This window comes from Bos indicus, chromosome 4 (assembly GCF_029378745.1).
Source record: "Bos indicus isolate NIAB-ARS_2022 breed Sahiwal x Tharparkar chromosome 4, NIAB-ARS_B.indTharparkar_mat_pri_1.0, whole genome shotgun sequence".
In the NCBI taxonomy this organism is placed as follows: Eukaryota; Metazoa; Chordata; class Mammalia; order Artiodactyla; family Bovidae; genus Bos; species Bos indicus.
The window spans coordinates 42,752,689-42,776,107 of NC_091763.1; the positions used below are offsets into that span (position 1 = coordinate 42,752,689).

At 36.6% G+C, this 23,419-nt stretch overlaps 1 protein-coding gene across 12 annotated transcripts in view; it reads left to right on the forward strand.

The window, feature by feature from the left end:
* MAGI2 (membrane associated guanylate kinase, WW and PDZ domain containing 2) overlaps window positions 1-23,419 on the forward strand; it is a 1,460,538-nt gene that overhangs the window by 633,034 nt on the left and 804,085 nt on the right. The gene's annotated exons all lie outside the window — the stretch shown is intronic.

The window sequence follows — 23,419 nt, forward strand, 5'->3', positions numbered from 1 at the left end:
GCCCCAGGTCTGCTTAGATATCTGTATGTGAGTATGTGTCTGTTTTCTATTTATAACCTCAGACCCTTCTGCTCCCCAAGCCCTGGGTAGACAGTGCCATGTTCCACCAGATGTGAACCTAAACTTGATTTGACTCTCACTTCATTTACCAAATGCCTCTCGTGTGCTTGCCGAGCTTTTGTTTAATACAGCCAGTGGAGAGCCATCATGATGTCTCTTTCCTTGTGAGTCAGAATCTGTGTTTCAGCCCTAGACTGTCAGGTGGCTGTTTGGAGAATAGTTAGCATTTTGCTCCTGAAAGCTGCAAATGCATAGTGTAGGTTATTGTGAGATGTAAACAGCAAATATATGCTGACTTGGCATTTCTCATAATGTCAGAATAATTCAGAGATATCTGACTGCATTTGCCTTATCTCAATTTCCCACAAAATTGAGTTCAAATATAATAAGTTTGAAATGGCACCCTACCAACAAAGGCACACGCCAGGTATTCTTCCCACAGAGTGTGTTTTACCTCTCATTGGAGTCAAAGCTTAAAAATCAATTTGGTGGGGGGGGGGGGGGGCTGGCTTTGAGGAAACAATACAATATGCTGTAATTAAAATAGGTGCAAAGCCATTTCAAAGTGGGTACAGATGTGTGTAAAACAAACACATAATTTCTTCCGTTCCTTGTCGTACAGATAGAGTGTCTTTTGTTCCAGCATGTGTATTTTCTTGTGTTTTTACAAAGAAAGCATTGCCTGTGCTTTCTGTGATAGCAGACTTGTATGCCAGTTTGTCATTGTGCACTGGTCAAGAATCCGCTCTATTCTGAAGTAAACTGTCCAGAGGTATTAGTCAAGAAGCTGGAGGAGGGTGGGTAGTGGAGAGAGCTGGTTTCTTTCTCTCTCTTTTTTTTTTTTTTTGACGATTAGATCAGAAGTGTCTAATTCACATGATTTTAAGAGGACATGGGGGAAGGCATTTAGTTTTGAATAGGATGCAGATCTGTGCCATGCAGTTACCAAAGAATTTATCAAGAAGATGCTCAGAACAGAGGGAATCTGATTTGTAATGGACTCTTTGAGAAAATGTTCCATGAGGGTGACTGGCTGGGTCGCTTTTGACCAAATTAAGATGCGCTCTGGCAGTGCACTAGCAGCTGTGAGCTGACATTTTCTTGTGAACCTAGTGAAAAATGGCTCCATATCTCTCCTCCCGTCCTGAGGAGATGGTCTCTCTGAGTTGTCGAGCCTTTCCCCAGCGTGATTCGTTCTTATGGCTGTTTTCTGATAGGAACGGACTGGCTTATGGTTCCTTTTAGTCGCCTGCCTTTTTAAATCTCGGTGTGAATGGGGAGTGGGTGGTCACGGTTTTACTTCAAGTCCAAACTACCCAGCAAGGCCAGCAGAAAATGCCTTTCCAGGTTTCCATTTTTAAAAGGGAGTAGATTTTATTTCTTTGGACACAATATACACTTTTTGTTGTTGTCAAGAGGGCTAGTCAACAATTTCACTAAGAAAAGACGCACACAAGGTGTGACACTTTGCATCTGGACTCTCCGCCCGGGAGGTGACAGGTAAAGACACAGGGCTACTTGTCTATCACCCATCTCTGGAAAGATAAAGGTGCCCTTTGCTTTCTAACCATTTCCCTGTTTTTGAATTGGGATCAGTTATGCAAGGAGAAAGCTCGTGCCCTAGAGTTAGAACGCAGGGAGGAAGTGTATTACAGCCCTGTACTCCACACGCGCTTCTCAAGGGACCCTGGTTCTGATCAGGGAGTAGAGGTGGAGGTGCCAGGCAGCACTCCGCCCGTTCATTTAGGATTTGGTCTGTGGACGCTCCAGTCCGCAGAGGCAGAAGGCCCTTTAGCTGAGAGCTGTGTGTTTGACGGGCGGGCTGGTAAAGAGCATGTGTTGTTTGGGAGTGTGTGAAATTGGTTGTTCTCTAATATATAGCATTCTAAGATGCTTCTGTGAGTAGGTTCGTGAGGAAGGGGTTGGGCTCTTCATGCTTTACGCAAGAAGTACAGCACTGTCCACCAGAGAGGACAACAGGAGAATGGAAAATTGTGTAATACTGTGTGCACTGTGCAGAAAGAATAATTATTTAAATTGTATGATAGTTCCCTAATTCCAAAAATTTGCAAGAATTACAGGCTTCCTGAAAAATGCAATGGAGTCATTTCTACATTATGACAAGTTAGACTTCTCGTACAATAATTTTAACAGCATTATGGGAATAGCTTCGTAAGTACTTTAGATACTAAACCACTTGCTCCACTGAAGAGTGTCCCTCTTAGGGTTTGCCTCTTGGACACTTCCATAGGATAGGAGTCACAGCACAGTTTTGTTCTTTGTTTTTAATACAGGTAGACAGTTTGACTGTGGTACGTAGTATACTTTGGGGAAATTGATGCAATTATAGTTGAACAATGAACATAACAAAGATAGTACAATGGAAACATGAATTTCAGTATTCATGGGAGGATTAGCAAGGTCACTCTTATATATTGTTAATGATTACAGGTGAGGGGGGTGGTTTACCCTGAGAAATTTCAAATGTCTAGTATAAAAGAATCATGTTTGTAAAACTAATGGCATAGCTCACCAGCTGTTATAGAAGCTGAATGGTACTGATGTTTAAAGCAGATAATACGTACATACAGAAGAATCACAAACCTAAGGAACTTCCCACCTATGTAATTTTGTTTTTTAAAAAAGGCAAAATAACTATAAAATAGAAGCAGTTCATGAACAGCATCCATTAAGGGAAAGAAAATCTAGGACCAGCATGAGATTTTTGCAGTGAGATGTGTGTGATGCCCCAGTGACTCTCAGCATACCAGTGAATTCTTAATGTGATCTAAAAAAGAAAAATCCACATGTTGAAGTAAGTTTCAGCATGTCTGTATTTTTATACCTTCATGTTTAGAAAATAGTAAATTTCCTAAGATTGAAATTAGTCATCATGTCGTACCTGTGGCATAGAAAGGTAAAGTTGAGGTGAAACACTGAAATTTCAGACAAAGCTATTTTTATGAAATATTTTGGAACACAAAGCTTCTAACTTTCTGACAGTATCTTAAGGAGTAATGGCCTGCTTTCTAATGTCTATTTCTCTATTTCTTTTAGAACTGTACTACCCTAAATTCCATTTCCAGTTTTTGAAAGACTTGGTGGGTGACAACATGGTATTAAATAAGTAAATGTACAAAAAGAGCCTCTGAATTTAAAATATTCTAATTTTATGTCTAATTTTAGGTACATTTCTCCTCCAAGTCTATCATATCTTCAGCTTTTACTCTAAGTCACACACTTTGTGGCAATCTCATTTCTAAAGATTTCAGTTTTTACTCTGAAGATAGATTTTTCATATAAGTGGAAAAAATAAAAGCATATTTCTATTTGACTCCATTAGGTGGTACCTTAAAAAAGGTTAGAATCTACTTATGATCTGAATTATCAGTTCAGATGATTCATAGATACCAGAAGTTAAAGCAACTACTGTATATTTCAAGACTATCAAAACTTATAAAATATACTAAATATACAATATGGTGGCTAATTCTTTGCCTAGTTTTTATCTCAAGGGTGGCTTTCTGTCCTATAAGCATATTTTTCCAAAAGCAGTGCATTACTCTGTTTTCTCCCATAGATTCCCTATCCATTTTCCCAGTTCACACAAGGAATATATCTAATTTAATGAAGGCAATAATGATTTTAAAGATCTAATCAAGGCGTTTGAAAATTTACTGTTTACTTTATGAGAGAACATAGTCAAAATAGCCTTTTCTTTTCTTCATCAGTGAAGCAAATCAAACTTTGGAATCTTTAAGGAAACTAACAATGACATGTATTATGAAATAGGAACCTCATTTGCCAGGCAGTCAGCCAATGGAGATGCAAGCTTAATTGATTACTTTAATTGAAGCACTGCGGATCAGGAAGTTCCCATATTAATAGGATCCCAGCTGAGATTCCAGAGTCAGCCACTCAACTTGTTCATCTTTCTCTTCTCCCTAGGGCTGGCACTGGGAGAATAATACATTTAATGAAAACAGATCACCTTGGCTATAAGATCATCTCTAATACAGACCAGTGTTTGCAAGCATTTCAAGTATGTTTAATATTCTGTTAGCTTGAAATTTCTGTGATGTTTTCGAGCCGATAACAGATTCCAGATGACTTTGGAAGTCACTCAAAGTTTTGCTGGAGTGAGAGGTCTTGACAATTACTGCCCACAGACACACAAATCCAGCCCCATAGGAAAGACAGGGATGAGAGCCTTCTCCGGCCCACAGAGTACTGAGCCTTCTGAGTCCTTTCGTTCAAAGACAGAGAAAGCTCAAATGCCAACCTAAGGAATTGCTGGCCAAATGTTTAAGGATTCTCAGTCTTGAATTCATACCACTTTTTAAGAAGAGTTTTCCTTTAGTTCTTGGAAAGCTTCACATTTCCTCCTACCTCAGGGCCTTAGCACATGGTGTTTCTTCTGCCAGAATACACTTCTGAGCTATTTTCTCTCTCTGACATTTAATTGGCTATCTTTATTAAATGTGCTCAGGGCTCATTATTTTTCTTTATTATACAAAGAAGTTTTTTAAAACTATTAGCTGTATATTAAATCATTATTTGATTAATGCCTCTTTCTACCAGGAGTCAGGACCTCCTAAAGTCGGGTCTAAATTCATTTTGCTCACAGTAAAATTCCTCAGGTATTGTTAACCCACATGTATGTGTGCACTAAACATTTGTTAAATGAATGAATAAATGAATATTAAAGACACCAATACTAGTGTACAGACACAGTGTGGCTTTGGTTCGACAACGAACAAGTCCCTTAATTGTGTTACCTAGTTTGGATGCCTGACAGGTGAACCGAACCATAGTATTCCCAGTCTCCCTCTGTCAGGCTTTTCTATCCGAGAAAGAACATTTGAGTACTATTACGAAATTTCAAAATGAACCTCACCTACCACAGGGTGTTCGTAGGGCCAGTCTTAGTCAAAATTGTGGTTTGTTGTCTTCTGTGTTACTCCTTCTAAAGTATCTTTTTTCCCCAAATTTACTGATAGCATCCTTTGCTTCCAGGACCTTCCAGGTCTCATTTGACAGTGGCTATACCTTGCTAACTAAGCTGCTAATTAGCTTGTGAGCTGTGAAAATTTTCCTGTGGTATGAACTCTTCTAGCAGTGTTTGCCTTTTAAACAAAGTTGTCATGAACTGATTAGTGCTCTGCTTATTAATATGAGGGATTGTAAAACAGAGTATAGTATGAAGCTTGCCTTTGGGGAGCTTCTTTTCAGCTTTGGAACTAGGAAGACAAGAAACAATTGGTGACTCCTTGAAGAGTCTGTAATCAGTAACCGTATTTTGTTGTACAGATATTAGTAAAACTGAAGCATATAGAAAAGGATCTGTAAAAGTGGAACTTCAAGAGGACCTCTAATGATAGGTAATACCCAAATTATCAGGGAGGTAGGATAAGAAAATTGTAACATTTTAGGAAAAACTGGAATAAAAATGTTTAAAGGTATTTAGCACAAGGTGTGTTAACGTCCTTGTAGACGATACTGCTCATGTTTGTTTTCCTGATCAAAGGCAAAAATACCTTCTATTCAAGAATTCATCAAGCTTTCATGCACTGAAGCCGTAATCTTGAGATCCTGAGCATTGGGACTTATATACTGAATTTACTTCCCATTACACCTTGAAGTACTCTTTCTATCTAGGCATTTAAAAGTAATCTCAAAGAAGTTTTGTGTCAGAGGTACTTTTAAAGATTCCTTTAGCAATATTGATTACTTTAATTGAGGTTTATTGAAAGTGCTCAGTATAGCTCCCTTGTGGTTCATGTTCTATAAATACATCATCATCTTATTGATATATAGTAGAGATTTCATTTCATTGCAGTCAGCCTAACACCTTGTAGAAACCTTACATTTACACCAAAATGTAAAGAGGAAGCATTCTTTTCCTCTGGTTTTCCACAGAACTGAAACCATAGAACTGAGTAAGAATCACTTTCGAGTGTGTTTTTAGTAGTGTAAGTCTGTTTCATTTGAAGGGTCTCTCTGGAAAATCCTGAAAAAGAATGAACATGCTAAGAATCCAGAAAACATCAAGGTGCATACACCAAAAAAATTAGAGAATTAATATTATGTGATTTTTGAAATAGGACAATTTTGAAATAGTCTAAAACTAGTTTTCTTATGAATTTTTTTGATATAAACAGTTTCCACTTTACTGGTTGGATTTAGTTTAGGTCCAGGAATGGCTAAATCCTATGAGACAGCACTCTGTTTAGTTTTTGGGCTTTCCTTGTTTAGATAGAGATGTTGAATTTTTTTAGTGTGATTCAGGATATACATCTGTTTAAACAATGGCGTGCTTTCAGTGACCCCTTCTTAGCCAGTGCTATAACATGCTTCATGAGTAAGCCTTCACGTGTGGTCCTTCAGGTACCTTCAGTGATGTGAAAGAGAGAGAGAATATAAATCCTTCTTTTGAGATATCATAGATTGCCCCCTCCACATATCCATATGTGTTACTCTTTCAGTAGTCTTAAGTTAAAAAGTTCAAAGTTCAAAAAAGTTCAAAAGTTCAAAAAAATGAAATCTTTCCCTTCTCTTTTATTTCCAAAGAGAAAACATAAAAAAGAAGCTGGGATTGGCTAGTAGGTATATGAAGTTCTATTTTGTGTGGATCCCCGGGTTATGATATTTCATTCCTATTATATATACAAGTCTTCATATGGTGCTGCATATGATAACTTATTTCCTAATATATAGTTGCTACTCTGGGAATCATGTCTTTCCTTTATTATTGGTGTATTAGACTTTAAGAACAGTGATAACTAGCTCCATTATCTAATTTAGGTGATAAAGAGATGGTATTAGACTATTACTATATCTATTACTATTTCATATCCCCCAAACCTGAAAGAACACATTTAACCATGACTTATGAATGGCAGGCCTTTGATGAAGTTATCAGTTGTTCATTTTCCACATTTCTTTCTTTCCAGTCCACAGAATTCTTTATATATGCATTTGCTTGAATTAAAGTCTGCCGTAGAATCCTGACTTTTTCTCAAACTGGTCTTAACAAATGTTGGCGCCAAACTTATCAAACCATATCACATTACTTTATGCCCATGCGATCTTTTTTTCCCCACTGTTAGGAGTGTTCTTTTACAAATAAACACTGATTATGGACCCAGATTTATAATACGTTCCCTGATGTCTTCTCCCCTGTCCCCTTCTCCCCGTGGGAAAACTTTATCAGTCCTTATAATCACACACACACACGCATGCACCTACACTCTACTTTTCTGTTAACGTTTCTGTTTCTCTCATCAGCATATACTCTCTGAAAACAGTTGGATATTTGATTATCTTCCTATTCCATTGCATAGTAGAAGATGTAACATGTGATTAATGTATATTTTAGTTATGATTTAAAGAAGCTGATTCTCTTGTCCACATCACAGAAGGAGTATAATGTGTGTTTATGAGATTAATTGGTTTAAAGTCTTCATTTGTTTTAATCATGTGTCTTTTTAGTCAGTTTTACTAAAGCTGAAGATAAATGCTAATCATACTAAAAATCACTACATTGTTTTTCTAAGAAATTATGAAAATTAATAGTCAAATGTGAACAATGAGAGGTAGAATTAAAGGAAATTGTTCTAAATAGTTTGATCTGTGAAAAATTAACTCTGGATAACATCCATGAATCATGTTAGTCTTGTTTTTCCAAATCATGTTTGTCCAAAATAATGTAGAGAACTCTCCCTCAGTGCTCCCTTATACCCATCTACTACTGCAATGAAGACAAGTAAATGGCAACCCATTCTAGTATTCTTGCTTGTGAAATCCATGGACAGAGGAGCCTGGTGGGCTACAGTCCATGGGGTTGCAAGAGACTGATACAACTTAGCAACTAAACCACCACCGTTGCAATGAGGAGGCAAAGAAGAGATATCATACCTTTGCATAGAGCTTTGCTGTTCTGAATGTGGTCCATAGGGCAGCTACCTCAGCATCACCTGGGGGTTTGTTAGAAGGAAGAATCTTGGACTTCATTCACCCCAACCTATAGAATTAGAATGCACACATTTGAACAAGACCATAACTGCTTTAATTCTGCATTAATGTTTGAGAACCAGCCTACAGCTGATCTAGTAATTTGGGGACAGGTTGTGAATATGGAAGGTCATTTCTTTTCTCAAGCTTTGTAATGGAAGCAACTGTCCCTCCAAGTCACCCATCCGTCTGTGTCCTAGAAAGAGGAGGAAATGAACCTTATGAGAAGCTAATATCTTTCTTCTTCTTTTTCCCAAACCAACTTCTATTATGTACATTGGGAAAGCAATGAAGTGTAGCAGGAGACACTAGAATTGAATCTGGTCCCTGGCATATGTTTGCTGTATGAAGTTGGACAATTTCCTTAAACTTTTTAACCTTATTTCCCTCTTCTGTAAAGTGGAAATTATAATACTTATTGGTAAGATTGTTTTGACATTAGAGATAGACATGAGGAATTATTTCCTATAGCATACTTGCCTCATATTAAGCAATAAATAAATAGAAACTATGGTTGATGTTGCCTTGCCTCACTTTCCTCATGGATCCTTCTTGACAGCAGAAATGTAATTTCTTCTAATGCCATCTAAGTGTTTGTCTCAGGTGTCTTTTGGAAGTGGACACTGAGAATTCTACCTGGTTTGCCTTCCTGCTACTTGATTTCAAACAAACAAGCTAAAGAACTTAATGTGCTTCTCTCACATATACACTTACATATTGGAATAAAATGCCCCTGGAGATACAAAGCAAAAAAGGAAACTCATATTCTTAATATCAATTCCTTCTTCTAATAAAGGGAATGTTGGTTACATCCCAATAATATTGTCAAGGAAGGTTAGTGTCAGAATTTACTAGGGAAAGTAGGCATTTCATTAGCTAAGATAGAGAAGGAATTTAGCATGAGAGCAGAAGAATTAAAATCTATTTGCAGGCCTCTAATTCTGAGAACTGCCACTACATGATAATTCTGTTTTTAATCTGGGTGGAAAGTTTAATATTGGAGCTTCTATACCATTATTACAGTCCATTACATTATAAGTTAACAGTGTTGTCTTAAGAATATTATATAATGAAAAAAAGTGCAGGTTATAAAAAGCAAATTTTCACAGAGAAATTGCACAAAGAAATCTTTTATTTTCTGAAAGACTTAACTTGAAAAAAAATTTAAAAATTTATCTGAGAAAATGTGTGATAAAAACTCCACACATAAACTTATACCTTAAGATAATTAGCCATTGTCAATCTGCACATTATTTTATCATAGCAATATGAAAGAAAATAGGGTTTTTTTTTTGTTAAATTAGCAATTTTGGTCACAACTTTATGTTAGCATCATTGTTTCTTACAACTAGTGAGATTATCGCAATGTGGTATTCAAGTTTTCACATTAAAGTGAACATTGTCATGTTAAATTTTAACAGTCACAACTGGAGAGAAAAACAAGGGACCCTGGTTAACTTTATTAACTTTTGGTTACACAAACCTTAAAGATCTGACACAATGCATGTACCAACCATGCCTGAAGAAGTTTATCTCGTTGTAACTTCATTAACTTCAGCTAGTTTTCTTGGTTTTAAATAAACTTTATACAGTCATTTTAGTGCTGTATGTCTTTACCTAGAAATGAATGCATGATTAAAAACTAAATCAAGCCATTTAGCTTTATATTTCTATAAATACAAAGATAATTTATATAGATAAATTTTAGAAGATCAAATTTAAAGTAAAGATAAAAGATATAACCAAGAAAATGACTGAGTCAAGTCTTGACAGAAGTGAGAGAGCTACCCATGAGGAAGTTGTTGTTTAGTCCCTAAGTTGTGTCTGATTCTTTTGTGACCCGATGGACTATAGACTGCCAGGCTGCTCTGGTCATGGGATTTCCCAGGCAAGAATACTGGAGTAGGTGCCATTTCCTTCTCCAGGGGATTTTCTGACCCAGGGATCAAACCCACATCTGCTTCATTGGCAGGCAAGTTCTTTACCACTAGGCAACCTAGAAAGATATAGGTTGGAACATAGGTTTGAGGGCTTCTTATTTATGCAAGAGGATCAGTGAAGTAGGCAGTTGGATGTAGAGTCCTGGAATTCAGGAATGAGGTCCCTGATGAAGTGTACATTGGGTTTAACTGCTCATTTGTGGAGCAAATGGAATCTAATGGAATCATTCAAGGACTGAGTACGAAATGAAGGAACATTTTCCTTATTGAGCACTGGTTTACATTTAATAGTTGGGGAGATAAAGGGGAATCAGCAAATGAAACCAAGAAGTCACAGAAAGACAGAAAAAAAGACAGAATTGTGTCCTTTAAGCCAAGAGAAGCATTTCAGAGCATGATCAGCTGTGTCAGATGCTGCTAATTTGTTATGGGAAATGAAGACTTTCTGATGTCCACTGGTTTTGGTAACACGAAGAGTTCAAGAGAAGATAAATGGAGATAGAAAATGCAGGTGATTAAGTTTGTTTTGTTCTTTACTATAAAAAGAAGATAAGAGACAGGACAGTTGCTAGAGGAAAAAGAGGGCTATAGGCCGGATTTTTTTAAGCTAAACAAAAAAATTTTAGCTTGTTCGAATTAAAAAATGATTCAATAGAGAGGAGGAAACTGACACATATATACATGTACAGAGAGAGAATTTCAGTGTCTTTAAGTAGATGTTAGGTAGGGGATGAGATCCACAGTATAAAAGGAGAGGTTAGTCTTTTCAAGAGTACAGACTATTCATTCATATTAGTAGGAACAAATAGCACTTAAGGACAAAGAAGTATTTAGGTGGGAATCTGCTGGTGAGAGCTTCTGAATGTTGGTGGGAAGATCTGCTGGTGAGAATTTCTGAATGTTCTCTTCTGATTTTAGCAACTTCTCAGTGAAGAAAAAAAACAAGATTATGGTGGAGGAGGTATCAGAGATTTTGAGGAAAAAATCAGAAGTCTGAAAGTCTAGAGTAGGAAAGGACTGGTCTAGATGGCAACCCACTCCAGTATTCTTGCCTGGAAAATCCCATGGACAGAGGAGCCTGGTAGGCTGCAGTCCATGGGGTCACGAAGAGTCGGACGCGACTGAGTGACTTTATTTTCACTTTTCACTTTCATGTATTGGAGAAGGAAATGGAAACCCACTCCAGTGTTCTTGCCTGGAGAATCCCAGGGACGGGGGAGCCTGGTGGGCTGCCGTCTGTGTGGTTGCACAGAGTTGGACACGACTGAAGCGACTTAGTAGTAGTAGAGAAACATAAAGTGATAGATGGGTAGCATTAAGGTCCACTTGAAATTAATGGTCAGTTTTCCACAGACACATTGCACAATATAGGTAAGATGTGGAGAAGACAGAAAATTGGATTTAATTAGGGTTGTGTGTATGATGAAGCAGGAGGAGCAAGGGAGTCAAGGTGGGTTGCATTAAAAGGACTATGCTGATAAATGAGAGAATTTAAGCTGGGTAGAGAATGAAGTGGGATGAGGACTGTGAAATCTGAGTGGGATCAGAAGATGGAAGATTTCGGTAGGCTTGAAGGGTTTTGAGTTGGTATTGGAGATGTGAGGAATCCCACTGTTGTCTGTTTAGAAGTATCTGATGTCACATTCTTCCATAATACTCTCAGGGGCAATGATGTTCCATTAAAGGTGTCTTTTTAAAAAATATTACCCTCATTTTGTGCAAACATGTCTGCCAATTGCATATATTACTACCCATTTTCACTAATTGGTCAATTCTCTAAACAACTGGCAAAAAGCAAGTACTGATGTTGCAGCTGCTGCTATGTTTCAAATTGACGCAGGAGAGAAAAAACAACCAAAAATATTATATGAGATAATGATAGAATGAATACTTGTTTACAGTGTGTAATTATGAATCCATATCATTGATACTGCAAGACTGATACTTGAGTTTACTTTTGTATTGATAGAAGCCCTGCAGTCTTTACAATAATTATTGTGGGAAATGATTTATGCATATGTAAAAGGACCCCATACTTGCATTCCCACTTGGTTGGTGGAGCTCTGATCCTTCTGCCAGTCTTTTCCTGCAGGGATACTTGGGCTCTGTTTGTTATACTCTCCTTTGGCTAGGAAGCACATCCAGCTGACAGATTTTTTTGGAGAAGTATTGTTCTCATGCCTGAAGCTACGTGTAAGTAACCACAGGCTCATGGGTCCATATTCTTCCTATAGAACCCTGGGGCATATTCAGTTAGATCACAGTTATTACAATTCTCAGACTTTTAAGATTGTGACATGGAATATCATGGTGCTTATGATAATAAACAAAGTAAAAAGAATATTATGAGAAATGTAGCCCTTTATTTTTGTAACAGTGGCCTGTCTCTCTGCAAGCAGACCAATTGGAATTGAGTTAAAATTTTAATATAGGCTGCTTAGTCAGATATCTTGATTTGTCATCCATGTCGAATTGTGACTGTATAGTGGAACAAGCCAGGATCTTGTGATGTTCACAGTGCAAGATTTTGGTTATAACTGGAAGCAACATTATTTTAACGATATGTAGTTCCTGGGTCTTTGCTAATGTCAAACTTGTTTGCTAAGCTGAAATGTAGTCCTAGAAGGGAATACATACATTTGAATGACCAAAGAAAGATTGGCCATCGAATAAAAAACACTTCAAATTTTACATCAAACTATAGACCTTTGTATATGGTACTTATATTCATTGCAAAACCAGGTATTAAAAGTTCCACAAAATGTATCATCAACTGATACCTGAAATTATTTTTTCAAATCAGCAGATTAATTTCTTTACACTATTTGTGGATCAGACCTTCAAAGATGTGTAGAAACACAAGTCTTTTGTCATGAAGATATGCAGATGCCCTAAAATTGTGATTTTTGTTTTCACATATCCTGGGTACTTTTTGTATCTTCAATGAAATATACATAACCATAGCCTATAGACTCTGAAACATGCTTAAAAGTGAGATCAAACAAACATTTTCATAGATTAAACTTTTCCGTTAGAAATATAGTATATGTGAACCTATGCTTTTATATAAAGGAACAGTTGAAATGCCCTAATATATGTTTTTACAAAAACCACATGACACCAAATAATTTTCCAAAGCTGTCATGGTAGTTACCTGGGAATAATATATTTTAGCATTGGAGTAGATTAAGGTTTTGTACATAATCAGTACCATATGTGTTTAATCAGTACCAAGGCCAGAACTAGAATCTATGACTCCTAACTTCTTGTTTATTTTTTTTTCCATATTTAGACCAAAATTTGGTTTTTATTTTTTATTTATTTATTTTTTTAAATTTTATTTTATTTTTAAACTTTACATAATTGTATTAGTTTTGCCAAATATCAAAATGAATCCGCCACAGATATACACGTGCTCCCCATCCTGAACCCTCCTCCCTCCTCCCTCCCCACACCATCTCTCTGGGTCGTCCCAGTGCACCAGCCCCAGGCATCCAGTATCGTGCATCGAACCTAGACTGGCATCTTGTTTCATACATGATATTTTACATGTTTCAATGCCATTCTCCCAAATCTTCCCACCCTCTCCCTCTCCCATAGAGTCCATAAGACTGTTCTATACATCAGTGTCTCTTTTGCTGTCTCGTACACAGGGTTATTGTTACAATCTTTACACATGAAAAGATGCTCAACATCACTCATTATCAGAGAAATGCAAATCAAAACCACTATGAGGTACCATTTCACACCAGTCAGAATGGCTGCGATCCAAAAGTCTACAAATAATAAATGCTGGAGAGGGTGTGGAGAAAAGGGAACCCTCTTACACTGTTGGTGGGAATGCAAACTAGTACAGCCACTATGGAGAACAGTGTGGAGATTCCTTAAAAAACTGGAAATAGAACTGCCTTATGATCCAGCAATCCCACTGCTGGGCATACACACTGAGGAAACCAGAAGGGAAAGAGACACGTGTACCCCAATGTTCATCACAGCACTGTTTATAACAGCCAGGACACAGAAGCAACCTAGATGTCCATCAGCAGATGAATGGATAAGAAAGTTGTGTATACACAATGGAGTATTACTCAGCCAATAAAAAGAGTACATTTGAATCAGTTCTAATGAGATGGATGAAACTGGAACCTACTATACAGAGTGAAGTAAGCCAGAAGGAAAAACACCAATACAGTATACTAACTTCTTGTTTAGTGTGCTTCTCCCAACACAATTACAGAAAGTTATTCTTGAGCTCAGCATCATTTAGTGTCTCCTTTCTCTGATAGAATCATATCCTCTTAGAAAAGTGTATATTTAACCTTCAGTCTTCAAATGCTCTGCTAACTTAAATAAGAGGATTTTTAATATAAATGATATTGCCTTTGTCTCCAAAGGTTGAATTTCAGCACATGTAAAAGCATATTAGGTGTCGCAAAATACATTTTTCATAAAAGAGACCATCAATCAAGGTGCAAAAAAAGCATGTTAGAGCAATGAGGGGCATTACAGAAAGTAACTTGGTAATTCCAGTATAACTGGATGGATGTTGTCACTTCAGGTGAGCTTATGTGAAATATCAGGGTATTTACCTTCATTCTGTGGTTTCTTTAAATTTGTTTTTCAAAAAGGAAGATGAATGTAGTGATGGAAGCTAACACAGGGAACAGAATTGGTTAGTTTTAAAGCTGTTTTAATCTGTTTATTGATGGACTTAGATTTATATTTAAACATTAGATCGAATTTTCCAATTAATTTCACAGAAGAGATGCTTTTTATAATGATTGCCCAAGTGTGCTCCCTGTTTTGTGTCAAGAATATCTAATATAGTAATACCAACAAGTGATGCCCTTAAAACCAATGCTCACTGCTAAATATCACACCATTTTAGAGCTTTGACAAGTCCTGAAGAGTGTGAGGTGTATTACTCGAAATCATTTTAATTTAACATAGAAGTGATCAGCAGGTCCATGTAGTTCACAGTGGACATTTGAAATATCATTTGTTTTCTTTGGGTTTACTATCAATAACTACTTGATTATTAATTTTCAGTTTTCTTTTCATATTTACCTGCCTATTTGCCATTCTGTGTGCTCTTCATTTCTTCCTAAATATCTAAGTTTCTGCCAAATACCAACTCTGTTTGAAGAGCTTCCTTTACTGCTTCTTGTGGCATAGGTTTAGACACTATGGGTGACGGTTTCCTTTCATTTTTGTATGTTTAGGAATGTTTGTATTTCACCTTGAATCTTGAGGAATATTTTTCCTAGGTAGAAAATTGTCATTGGACAGGTACTTGTTTTTCTTTACACAACCTTTCATTTTTAGCCTCCCTTTTTTTTCTGATGAGAAATTAACTATAATTTTTAACATCATTCTCTTATGTATAATGTGTCATTTTTCTTTGGCTTCTTTTAAGATTTTCTCATAAGGATTTCAGAAATTTGAGTAATTTGATTTTTTTAAAAAAACAATTTTATGTATTTTTGGCTGTTCTGCATCTTTATTGCTGTGTGGGTTTTTCTCTAGTTGCAGAGAGTGGGGGCATCTCTCTAGTTGTTGATGCGGGCGTCTGAATGCCATGGCTTCTCTTGTGGAGTGCAGGCTGTAGAGCACAGGCTCAGCAGTTGTGGTGCACAGGCTTAGTTGCTTCTTGGCATGTGGGACCTTCCCAGATCAGGGATCCAACCTGTGTCTCCTACATTGGCAGGATTCTTTACACTGAGCCACCAGGGGAGCCCTGATAGATTTGAATTCTTTAAAAAATGTTTTTGCAGTTTTCTGAGCTACTTGAATCTATAAATTTGTATCTCTTATCAAATTTGAGAAACTTTAGTCCATTATTTTATTATTTTAAAATATTTTTTCTGTCCCATTCTTTCTTCTCCTCCTATTAATCTAATGATACGTATGTCATATCTTTTAATATTATCTCATAGGTCATAAAAGCTCAGTTTATTTAATACCTTTGTCTTGTGACTTCAAATTGAATACTTTCTGCAAAATGCAGCCAGTGAATTTTTTCAGATATGGAATTTTTCACTTCTAGAATTAATTTTTTTGTTTCCACTCTGCTGAGATTTATCATCTGTTTACTTATTATTATTGTTTTTACTTCTGCCTTTGAACATAATTATAATATCCACTTTAATTGTCAGTTCCATCATATGTGCTATCTTGTGGTGACTCTCATTGATTTCCTTTATTGTTGAGTGTGGATGACTTTTTTTTTCCCTTTCATTTATTTGTTCTATCCTGGATATTGCTCTACATTCTGAAAAGTACATTGTCATGCTTTTCTGAAAAGTGTTTATTTTTTGTTTTAACAGGTGGTTAATCCTGCTGAAATTCCAAAATGTGATACATGTTCAAAAACAGATATATTCAAACTCTTATCTACAGTGGATGACAGCTGAAATTTCTGTTTAGTCTTTTCAGCTTTGATCAGGCTTCTTGGACTCCACCCAGACATAGATAGTTCAGAAATTAGCCAGATATTTGGGCAAAATTTGAAGCTTCCTTCTGTGACTCTGTCCTTCCGTGACTCTTTCCAGATGAGAAAGATAAAAAAGAGACCTTGACAGGTGGGATCTAGCTTGAAACTAATAGGTAGGACTTTGTGTTGCTAGGAATTAGCCAAGTACTAACAATGGGCTGGAGTATTCTACTATAGAACATGCAATAAAACAAAACTCAGAACACAAACACCAAGCAGGGAATTCTGTTACTATGATGCATCAAGACAAAAATAAGATCACACTATAGTCATGTCTAAAAACAGACAAAACAGGAAAATTATCCAATCCACAAAAAGACTAAACTTGCCCTCTGTGGCAAATATAATTGATTGCCACTTTTTTAACAGTCTCTAGATAAATACTAAGAATTTCCTCCACTTTCTAACACTTTCTAAGAATCTCGAGCAAAAATCTGCTTTCTTGAACTGTTCGCAAGAGAATATAAAATAAGCCCCAATTCTAGAATATATAAGATTCCCCATGGTTTCCCTTGAGGTGTGTTCTCATTTCTGAGCCAATAAACCCAGCTTTGTTCACCTGGTCATCTTGGTTGAAGGGAAATGACTCAGAACGTTCCCCTTTACTTCCCAGTGTCTATAGTAACCCCTAAATCTGACCTCTGATTTTTATAGCCATAACACAAAAGAAATGGCCAACTTCTGGCTGATGCTGTGTGTGTCTGCCCTGAGGCAAAACACAGTAAAAATCTTCGGAAAATCATCAGTATTATTCTCTTTTTTTATTTTCTGACTACTTTTGGTTTCTTCCCAGTGCCTTCACAAAGTCGTTTATTATAGTTTGTCCAGAGTTTATAGTTGTAATCTCCACCAAGCTGTCCTAATATGAATTACTTCTCCTTTATCAAAAGTAGAAATTTGTTTTTGTTGTTGTTGGAAAATATCACTTTGTGTCAGTAATCTGTTACTACATTGAACACTCTTTTGTGATATTACAACTTAGTAGTCCCCATCACACTGCACTGAAGTGAGTAGGCATTGAGTTACTAAACTAATAAACTAATCTAAATCCTGAAATTTGGGAGGGCCATATAGATTATTTAGTAAGAGACTTGCTGAATTTTCACATTCCTATGTTGGATAGTAATCAAAAGACTTGTCCAACCATACAAGTCCAAGAGTTTGTCCTTTTCAAGATCTAATTTTAGAAATAATATAAAATTATCACGCATCACATCATTATAATAAATGTATTGATTGATCTGCAAATATGTTACTAGAAAGTAACATGGAAAAGATTTGTAGTCTGTGCTTTTGAGAAGATAATTTGTCAATGAAACAACAATACCTTGAAATAAACTTGATGTGAACATTAATTTTCTTAAAAATTTTCTGAAGCCTTATTCTTTTTTTTTTTAAATTGTCTTTTTTTTTTTTCTTCAATTGGAGGCTAATTACTTTACAATATTATAGTGGTTTTTGCCATACATTAACATGAATGAGCCGTGGGTGTACATGTGTTCCCCATCCTGAACCCCTCTCCCACCTCCCTCCACATCCCATCCCTCAGGGTCATCCCAGTGCACCAGCCCTGAGCACCCTGTCTCATGCATTGAACCTGGACTGGTGATCTGTTTCACATATGATAATATATATCTTTCAATGCTATTCTCTCAAATCATCCCACTCTCACCTTCTCTCACAGAGTCCAAAACACTGTTCTATACGTCTGTGTCTTTTTTGCTGTCTTGCATATATGATCATCATTACCATCTTTCTAAATTCCATATATATGTGTTAGTATACAGTATTGGTGTTTTCCTTTCTGACTTACTTCACTCTGTATAATAGGCTCCAGTTTCATCCACCTCATTAGAACTGATTCAGATGTATTCTTTTTAATGGCTGAGTAATACTCCATTGTGTATATGTACCACAGCTTTCTTATCCATTCATCTGCTGATGGACATCTAGGTTGCTTCCATGTTCTGGCTGTTAAAAACAGTGCTGTGATGAACATTGGGGTACACATGTCTCTTTCACTTCTGGTTTCCTTGGTGTATATGCCCATCAGTGGGATTGCTGGATCATATGGCCATTCTATTTCCAGTTTTTTAAGAGATCTCCACACTGTTCTCCATAGTGGCTGTACTAGTTTGCATTCCCACCAACAGTGTAAGAGGGTTCCCTTTTCTCCACACCTTCTCCAGCATTTATTGTTTGTAGACTTTTGGATAGCAGCCATTCTGACTGGCGTGAGATGGTACCTCATTATGGTTTTGATTTGCATTTCTCTGATAATGAGTGATGTTGAGCATCTTTTCATGTGTTTGTTAGCCCTCTGTATGTCTTCTTTGGAGAAATGTCTGTTTAGTTCTTTGGCCCACTTTTTGATTGGGTCGTTTATTTTTCTGGAATTGAGCTGCAGGAGTTGCTTGTATATTTTTGAGATTAATTCTTTGTCAGTTGAGAAGCCTTATTCTTAACTGTTATGTATCAGTCATTGTCTTATTTCTTACGGGAATCAAGTACATTCTTTAACTCTATCATTTAAAGTCCAATGTGTTTCTCCATTGGAATAGATTTGTCCGAGTTCTGTCTAAAGAGACAAATCTTTTAACATTATTTACTTTTAGAATCTTAGTATAATTTGTGAGTAACATGCATCGTTATTCATATAGACAAGGCAAGGATTTAGAAATACTTCTGTGTCACTGGCCATTGGATTATATTGATGCGTGGTTAAAGTCAAAGGATTTACTATTTTTTATAATATGTGTCATATGTCAGTGCTAAAATTTTTATAACTTCTTTTTGAAAGTGTGAATATTGCCTTTGTGTGTGTGCCGTGTGTGCTCAGTCACTCATGGCTGACTATTTAGAGCCTAGCCTACTAGGCTCCTCTGTCCATGGAATTTTCCTGGCAAGAATACTGGAGAGGGTTGCAATTTCCTACTCCAGGGGATCTTCCCAGTCCAGGGATTGAACCCTTGTCTCTTGCATCTCCTGAACTGGCAGGCAGATTCTTTACCTCTGTGCCACCTGGGAAACCTGAATATTGCCTTTGGTAAGGGCCCAAATTTAGTACTACCCCTGCCCTGCAGCGTCAAACCCTCATCTCCAGTACTCACAGTCCTCTTAGCCTGCTGTATATTTTTTTCAAAGGACACATTCTATTCTACTATACTATATATTTAGAATGTATTTACTATACACACAGACACACATATACTCTGTTATGTTTATGTGTATTGTCTGATTCTTTCTTCCAGAATGTAGGGTTCACAAGGTCAGGGATATCTGCTTGTCGTGTTCATTAGTTATCTTGTGAGACTAGGACAGTATTTGGCATGTAAAAGTTTATATATATATATATATATATATATATATATATATATATATCTGAAAGGAAATAGTTTATATAAACCACAGTTTCCTGGGTTATTAATAAAACTCCTTTACATCTTTATTTGGAAGAGGTAGTAGGAAGTGTCCCATTCCTCTTCCTCTCTCTTTTCCATTTAAAATATCTGCTATAGTCATCTACATAAAGCACAGCTCAGATCTTTTTTAATCTTCAAAATTGTTAACATCTCCCCAGTGTCTATAAAGTGAAATCCAAATTCCCTAGCTGGCATTTGAGGTCCTCTATAGCCTATCCTGCTTCTGCCAACTTTATCAACCAACGCTCCCCTTCTGTTTCAGCTCTTCTAATGTGATCTTTGGGCTTGCTTTCTCATCACCTTGTTTAAATGTCTGTGCTGCGGCCTACCCTGATTATCTCATTTAAAACAGGATCCACATTCCCTAGCCTCCTTACTCAGCCTTATTTTTCTGCATTACACTTATCACCTTCCAATGCACTGTATAATTTACCTACTCATCATATTTGTTTTCTATTTCCATCCTAGAATATAAACTCCTTGAGAATAACGATTTGTGCCTATTGTGTCCTCTGTAATAACATCAGTTTTTAGAATAGTCCCCAGTCTCCACAACTAGGTTATCTTTTTCCTTCACTTAGATTTACCTTCCCTGAAATCCATGTTTCTAATTGTAGTCTACCAAGGCCTTCCTTAAATGCCAATTCTTCTGAAAATCCTCACTTCTCCTGAGCTCAGGTGGAGATAACCACTTGTCCTCTGATCACTGGTAGCATTTAATCAGAAACCACTTTTATATCATTAAAAATATTTTATTGCTTGTATTTTTTTTATGTGTGGGTCTTATCTCTTCTACAACTGTTCCTTAGAAACAGGTTTCATCACTAATTCATCTGTACAAACTCAGTAGTACCTACTTCTGTGTACATCGTAAATGCATGACAAATATGGGTTGTGTAAATAGCCACATGCATTTCCTACTACATCACTTTCTACCCAAGTATAAAAATAGTATATTTTGAATTATGCCAAACCCCAGTGAAAAGGAATTTTGATTTTGAGCTTGATTATTTGTGGGGAAATAGAATTATGTCTTAAACTCAATGGACTGGAAATATCCAATAAGAAAAAATGTATTTGATATATTTGATTTCCTATTCAGAGCCTAGAATAAGTTCTATCATCGGCATTTTCACTTCACAGTAATTTCCTTCTTTCAAAGCATTTGTGTTTTGCCAAATTAGTTTACTCACGAACAAATTCCTGTCAAGTAACCTGGAATAGTTCATAATAGAATTAAGAAAAATATAATTAAAGACACAAAGAACATGGGGTCAATATCAAGCAACATATATTTGGATTTACTATCATTTGAGTGCTTTTCTCTTCCATACAATGTCTTGGCATTAATCAGTTACTTTGTGTTAAATACAATTGGGAGGAATGCTAAAACAGGGCTGTAAGGTTATAGTACTGAGAGCAAACTTCAGGAGGGTATTTTCTTTCTTTTTTTTTTTTAATTCTCAAAATCCAGACAAAAGCCTCTATCACTGGATTATATTGATTTCAAAGCTGTCTCTTAGTCATTTGCCTTACATCTGCTGTCAGTTAATTTAAAAAATTTTTTTCTCCCTTTTATTTTGTATTAAAATTCCCTATTTTAAAAGTCAACATCCCTCACCCCTCACTACGGCCTTAAGGAGGGATGATTTTCATACTTGTTTTTAGGGGAATATTCCCTCCTCCCTTCACTCCCCGCCTCTCGCCCTGATCCCAGCCCCTCCTCCTCCTCTTAGTCTCCTTCTTCCAAAGTAGGAGGTGGAGGAAAAGGAGGAGACAGAGGAGTCAGCAGAGGAGGAGGAGGAGGAAAATCTTCCTAAACCCTTGAGGCAAAAGTATTCTCAAAGTAATCAAAACTGGGGCTTACTCCTGGAAAACAACTAGTATATCCTATTTCAGTAAGCTAGTTAAAAGCTGATGTTAAAAGGAATTATAACTCTGATGGAATTATGCTCAAAGTCTTAAATGAATGTGTCTCAGAGAAATGATTGATATTGAGCGCATATAGCACCATGAAATTCTCAAGTGTGCCAGTTGAGTAGCCATATGGTGGTATGCAGTAAAATGTACTTCCCAAACTTTTTATGTAAAAACTTATATCTTGGCTTACAACAGGAGACTATTCCCTTCCCACCTGTTCCCATGTTGTTGAAAGCCTTTGGCAGGGAATCAGACCCTGTGCTAACTTCCAGTGACACATATTCATACTTGCTTCCTTCAGCTCTGTGCTCAGCCTAATTCAGCCAGCACAGATGCAGCTATGCTTAGAGCAGACCAGACCTACTGGTGGGATCAAAGTTGGTATGATGGGAAGATACTTTGTCAGGTAGAGCAGTACCTAGGATTGCAGATTCCTTGAGGACCAGTATTAGGGTACAAAACTAGATATCCCTAACGGTTCTTTGAGATTTTTTTTTCTCTGATTCAGTTCTCTATCCCTACTATTGCCTTGTTAATATACTCAGTGTCTAAGGATTTTTGTCACCTCATCTGATTGCTATAATGTCGGGCATAGAATGATATTCAGTATGTATTTATTAGGTATAAGAATAAACATGAATAAACGATTCAAAACTCATTAATTTTCCAAATGACCCCTTATTCTACCATTTTAGATCTGTCAATATCTCATAGTAAAATGATAATATTTTCAGATTTTGCCCATGCCTTAGGGAATCACTATATGAATTCTTATTCCTGAATCCTTTTAAACAGAAGTCAGTAGTACTAGGTCAGGATTAGACAGGTAGCTTTTTTTTTTTTTTTTGCTTATCATTTTGCAGGTGGTACAAGCCATGTACAAGCTGTTTTAGGAAAACATTTTAAGAAAACTGTTCAATTTGAGCACAGTGAACATTATCATCAGCCTGGTGCTGGCATGGCTGGCTGTGAGGCTTATGTGCACTTGGTATATTTCCTCTAATCTATCATTTGGACTCCCTTTTTTACATTTGGAATGCCTAAGAAATTGATTAGTGGTCTTTAAACCATAATGGCCAACAATGGCAAAATAAAACACAAGAATATATGGGTCTTATTTTGTTTTTATTGTAATCAGGAAAAATTCATTGTCCCCTGCCAGATTACAGTTTATCCAATTGCATCTTCTCTTTCATTTCTTAGTGGAAGTGAAAAGAATTGGAGGTGGGTCAGGGAGGGACAGAGAATTAATGCGCATTGTATAAAATCAGGAAATCCTTCTACTAAATAAAAATCAAATATCTATCTAGAATATTAAAATCTGTACTTTGGAACAACATGCTTTAAAAAACAAATTGAGGTGCTAGTGGTGTAAAAGAAAATCCAAATGCAAATGAGGAAAAGACAGCCATAAAATGTAGGTTGGTTGGCTGCAGTTCTGCCCATGAAGCACTAGCTGGCATTAGTGTGAAATTTAAATTCAGTTCTGTGCTAGTGATTGCCTCTTTGGAACTCATTAAACATTCTTTGGCACCAAATTTTAGACTGAGTAAAGCCATAGAGCGTGATCC